This window comes from Typopeltis vanoorti, chromosome 20 (assembly GCF_054136105.1).
Source record: "Typopeltis vanoorti isolate ZY-2024b chromosome 20, IOZ_Tvanoo_1.0, whole genome shotgun sequence".
In the NCBI taxonomy this organism is placed as follows: Eukaryota; Metazoa; Arthropoda; class Arachnida; order Uropygi; family Thelyphonidae; genus Typopeltis; species Typopeltis vanoorti.
In genome coordinates, this window is record NC_143568.1 from 62,663,773 (window position 1) to 62,670,019 (window position 6,247).

Consider the following 6,247-nt stretch of genomic DNA (forward strand, 5'->3'; position numbering starts at 1 on the left):
ATTAATTTTCTTTAATTTTATTCATTATTATTGAACAATTAAAAGAATAATTTATGCTTATATTATAAATTAAAGCTTTATGCTTTTTTCATAAAGCTTTATTAAAGATTTATGAAAAAAAATTGGAACCAGTAATTCAAAACAACATTTATCTATGAACATAAAATTTGTAACAAAAAATATTCTTAGGCTCCTTAATTAATTAATTTTCCAATGAGCATTATTTCGATTCTTATTTTAATACCATTCTTTTAATTTTAATTATCATTAAAAGAGAAAGAATGCAGCTGTGTAAGCAATAGATGTAAAAATTAGTAACAATATTCTTAATTTTTAAATATTTCATACGAGGGTCGTCTGAAAGGTTCTCAGTCTCGACCATAGATGGCAACACTATCGGCAAACTTTTTTTTCCAAGTTGGTACATCTGTCATAAGCATTCATGTGAAATTGCAAGTAATTCTATCAAATAGTTTGTTTTATACAGCTGTCGGAAGCAAAAGTGTTGTTTGTATCCCTTGAAATGGATAAAATTGAGTATCGCGCGGTTATAAAATGCTTTGTAAAAGAAGGTTTAACGCCGAAAGAAATTCATTCGAAGTTCATAAAAGTTTATGGGTCCCTCTTCTCCTTCGTTTTCGACAATTAAGAAACAGGCTGCCGAGGCCGTTTAAACGTGGCCGTACCAGCCTAATAGATGATCCACGTGAAGGACGCCCAAAAAGTGTAACAACACCATAAATCATTGATCTCAAGTACATATGGTATTAGATGACCGGCAAGTCAAAGTGTGTAAAATTGCTGAAACTATAGACATTTCAAAAGAACGTGTAGGGTATATTTTGCATAAAGAATTGCAAATGAAAAAGCTTTGCACAAGATGGGTGCTGCGCTTGCTCACAGCAAATCAAAAACACTAGCATGAAAATCTCTGAACAGTGCTTGGAACGTTTTAACAAGAATAAAACTGATTTCGTGAGTCGATTTATTACTATGGATGGGACTTGGATTCACCATTACACACCAGAATTCAAACAGCAATCAAAACAGTGGACAGAAGCCGGTTGTTCAGCGCCAAAGAAGACAAAGTCGGTTCCATCAGCAGGAAAGGTCATGGCATCGGTGTTTTGGGCTGCTAAAGGCATCTGTTTATTAATTATCTTGAAAAGGGTAAAAACAATAACCGGGGAATATTATTCCGATCTTTTAAACAGACTAGAAGAAAAAATTCGTGAGAAACGACCCGGTTTGCAGAATCAAAAAATCATCTTTCATCAGGACAATGCACCTGCCAACAAAGGTGTTTTGGCAATGGGAAAATTAAGGGATCTGCACTATGAATTGTTGGGATATCCACCCTATTCCCCAGATTTGACTTCCTCTGACTTCTCTCTCTTCCCAAAACTAAATATCTTCCTCGCTAGTCAATAGAAATATCTTCCTCGTTTTTCTTCGAATCAAGAGGTGATTGCAGCTGTAGATGGGTATTTTGCAGACCTTACTGAGAACCACTACAGGGACGGGATAATGGTGCTGGAGCATCGCTGGAATAAATGTATTAGTCTTGAGGGAGATTATTTAAAAAAATAAAAATAATTATGAAATTATAAATTCGTTTTTTCATTGTTAGGTCGAGAACTTTTCACACCACCCTGGTAAATAAACAAGTTTTTTTTATCTTCTTTCTGTTAACGTCAATTTTGGAAATAAAAAGACGTTAAAAGATTTTTTTTACTAAATTAAAAAAAAATGCACTTTACAGTAGATTTAAAATCCCATTCGCATTCTAGTTCTCTAAATAATAAGGAGCTTTCAAACCGCTATAATGAAACTTTGTCCAAGAAAGTTCAATAACCACTCCTGAGCTAAGCAAATTTCTGAATTGAAAATCTTGCATTTTTATGTAATTCCCTATACTGAAGCTAAAAATCTGAACAAACAATCTTCAATGCAATTTATTAAATGTTTTATTAATAACAAATATTTTTGATAGCATAAAAATACGAGAATCATTTAAAAAATTCTGCATATACTTATATCCTGTTGTTAAGTCAGCATTTATTTAACGAAAAATACACTTAAAAAGGTCTTCAATATAATTTCCATTCTGCCTTACCACTGCTGCTCAACGTCCTGTATTCCTGTCAGAAAAGTTCGTGTTAAGACTGCACCGGAAAGGAGTGGAGGGTGGGGGGGTAGAATGAGGAAGTACTTGACAGCCATATTTTCTTTATAGAAAATTTAAAAAATTTCTTTTATAAAATTAACAACTCACGATTGATATGATGTCTCACAAACATATTCGTTTAAGTATTATTGTTTGGAAACCATCTTACAAAATTTTTCAACGTTCTCCATGCAGATTAAGCTTATTTGCATGAGACTATCTGAACAATGACTCATATTAATGCTTCTATGCATTTATTCCCTGATAAACACTGTATGTGTGATATTTATATAGATAACGTGTTGCTTGGAAGATAAGGTTTTTTCCCCTAATTCAACAAGGAAGCGAATGGTAAAGAATATGCGTTTGAATAATAGGTACCTATAAGCAGAAACAATGAAATAGTTATGATAAAAAAAATAAAAGAATCCCATCCCTGGTGGGAGTCGAACCCACGACCTTTGGATTAGAAGTCCAACGCGCTATCCACTGCGCTACAGAGACGCGTGTGTGGATATTATTAACTACAGTTGGTATGACAGCAATGACATTTCACGTTTGCTTAATGTACACACATTGTGAAGTAGTCATATGTTTTTCCTTTATGTGACGCAATCCAAAATTCGGATGGCAACATAACAGTTCAAATTACTAATCATTCTTACATTGTTTTTTTAAATTATTTTAAAAGTTTTGAACGAAAAAAGATTCTGAAGCGAAAAAAAAAAAAAAAAAGACATCGAAGGTCTCGAAAAAAGGCAAAACTTATTTCTCAACGGATTTAGCTGATTGATGTTAGTATATTCCAAACAGATATTCTTTGTCTTTCTCTTCTGTATCGAAAATCTCTCTGACTATACCCCCTAGTCGCTTCACTTAAATCGCAAATAAATGTTTGTACAGTTTGAAAAAATTTAGCGCCCAATTCAATTCATGTTTTTTTTTAACAGTTGAAAAGCTCATTGTCTCCGATTATCAGGTACGGAATATGCTTAACACAGGAAGACAAGAAATTTTGTATTTGTTAAAAATTATATAGCAACATTGCTTGGTATTTTTAACATATATATATATATATATATATACAGGGTGTTCGGGATAAATTTGACAGTTTCGTAAGGAAAAAGAAAATCTTCTTTGTATCTATTAAATTTAATGAATTGACAAAAAAACATTACAGGCAGAGTTAATTACAATACTATCAACAAGATTTACTCAAAATAACCACCATTAGCATCGATCACAGCTTCAATTCTGCTTCGGAACCTCGAACAAGCTGATGCTACAGTCTCCCTGGGAAGGGCCGCAAAAACTGTTTTAATTTTATCCATTAACTGGGCTTTTGTATTACTGGAAGTGCGATTGGTGTCTTTTTCAACTGCGCCCCATACAAAATAATCCATGGGGTTAAGGTCTGGGGAGTTTGGAGGCCAAACATTTGGACTGGTGAAGTCGTAGAAATTTTCAGACAACCATTTTTGACTTTTCCCAGAGGTGTGGCAAGGGGCCGAATCCTGCTGCCATACATACGGCCTACCATTGCCTACCCTTGTTATCCAGGGCTTGACTACAGTTAGCAACTCCACGAACAAAGCCCGAATTCCAATGCCAGGGTTCTTCAACACCTGTTCCTGCAGATTTGCGAGGAATTCTGCTGTACGAACGCAATCAGATCGTCTGCTAGGGATCTTTCTTCTTGCTACATCCTCGTAGTCACCATTGCAAGTCACTAGTTCATGCCTGATTGTTTTTACTGTATTCAGGGAGCATTGGGCAGCAGTCGTAATATCCTTATTTTGATGGCGGGCACGAATCATCATGATACAAGTTATTCTCTTCCATGATTCAGGTGGGTTCCAGCTATCCATCCTTTCTGACATCTTGTATATGAATGAAGAAGGGTCCAAACTTTTAAATGAAGAGAAGTGTGTGTTAATACATGTAACTTACGGAAAAATATAATTAATTATAAATATGTCAAATTTATCCCGAACACCCTGTATATATATATGAATTGCAAGTCTAGGTGCCGTAAAGTAGTACAAGTCTAGGCACTCATGGTAATGGGGGAATAAGCTCTGATCACTATTCTTAATATTTACCCTTAATGCAAAGCCCATCTCCTTGAGGAGATGTATGACGTTATGCATTAATATTATAAATTAGTTTAAATGACTGATACCGAGAGATGAAGAGGTGTGGTTTATTTAAAAAGATACTACTAGTTTACTAGTTTCATTGAATGGATCAACTTCTTCAGGCATCACAATCAAAGAAATATACAAAAAATAACAGAGACTTAAAAATTGCATTAACAGTACTAGTACAACAGACAGTAGTACATTTGAAAACAGTAATGCGAGCTTGAGTTCCAAATAAAAGTTGACTACGTGCTGTCACGAGTGCGTCAGTATTGAACAGAGACAATGTGTGCGTCAGAGAGATTGAAACTTAGGCTGTTATTGATATGGGAAGATTCTAAGGTAATTTCTCTAGATTCGACAATCTATCTTTCAAGTTCATCATAGCACACATGGATATTAGAAGTCTTTGTCCAGTCCACAATGTATATAGATATGAATTTCTTTGAGAAAATGGAGGAGAGATTAATGTACATGTGTAAATATAACGAGCCAATTTGCGTGGGGAAATCTTAGTAATCTGTACATAGCTCATCATCATCTACTTCTATTTCTAATTTCAATTCTAGAAGACTTGCGAGCTACCAAAATGTGCGGACTGATCACCTATACACATTCATGGCCTTCCCGCATCCTTCAGCCGATTGGTTTCAGCAGAACAATGCACCACCCCATCGGGCCGCAACCACTCAGGCATAGCTCGAGGAACACTCATCTGAGTTTGGGACCATTCAGTTTCCCCCAAGATCCCCCAATTTAAATCCGATCGAATCTCTGCGGGATGCAGTAGACCGAGACATCAGATTCATCCAGGATTGACGTCCGAGGAGCATTGTGGACAATGCTGCAAGAGGCATTGCTGAAATTATCTTCCGCATTAGGTAAAGTCAATGATTCGGAGAGTACAGGCTATTATTTGGACTACAGGAGGACGGACACGCTATTAGGTAGGTATCCCTAATGTTTTATCCATTGAGTATATATATATATATATATATATATATGATGTACGAACCTGTGAATGTGGCGTTTGCATACGACGGCGCTTGACCGCACGAAGGAAGACTTTGTTTCGAATCTAGTCGTCGACTAGAGGAAATTTTTCTAAGCCTTTTTTCGATCGGTTCCCGAGTTAGTCGATCTCTGGCAAGGGCAAGCAGGTTTTTTCTCCCGGAAACTTGGGTTTTTGTCCCGTACACTCAAGAAAATCGACCATAGAACCCGCATTATTTCAGACATTAAATATATTATGTTAGGGTTAGGGACCACGAGATGAGGGCACTTGCTGAGCCGTCTCTCTTTACTGGGTGCTGCTTAATTAGTGATAACATTGGGCCAGCTATCTCTGATTGGGTACCAGTGGAGATTGAACTACCCACTCAGTCTCCAAAAGTTAGATAGGGCTAAACGACCTCGCCTACTTCCTATACGGGAATAAAAAGGCGTTAGCTGATGATTAAATTTGATGTGTATATATATATATATAAACATCAAATTTATCGTTACTTGTAATGACCTGTGCTAGATTTGTCTATTTATACCAACTCACCATTTCAATCTCTTTTTAATTCTTATTTCTTTTCTTACTAGAGTGTAAGATTTGTCCATATTTATTTCTAATCTTATCTCTAGATTTACTTCATTTAATTCCATAATCATGCGTTTTTTAATTTCTTCTATAGATGTTACTATTAATATATTATCAGCGAACATCGCAGATTATTCACGCACTCTTCAAATCCATTGAGAATGTTGAAGACATTGTTAATAGTTTTGATGAAATGAAGTCTCCTTTTCTAACCCCCATTTTTACTTCTATTTCTCTTCTTTTCCATCTCAATTTATTGCTGCTGATCCTTTCTCACATACACGAGTTAATATATTAATAAAAACATCATTTATTGCTATATGTTTTAATGCTTCTCGCATTTTTACATGA

General features: G+C 35.5%; 1 non-coding gene across 1 annotated transcript; it reads right to left on the reverse strand.

The window, feature by feature from the left end:
* Positions 1–2,598: 2,598 nt before the first annotated feature.
* Positions 2,599–2,671, reverse strand: TRNAR-UCU (transfer RNA arginine (anticodon UCU)). The gene has a single exon. It is a non-coding gene; the product is annotated as a tRNA-Arg (tRNA).
* Positions 2,672–6,247: the final 3,576 nt, after the last annotated feature.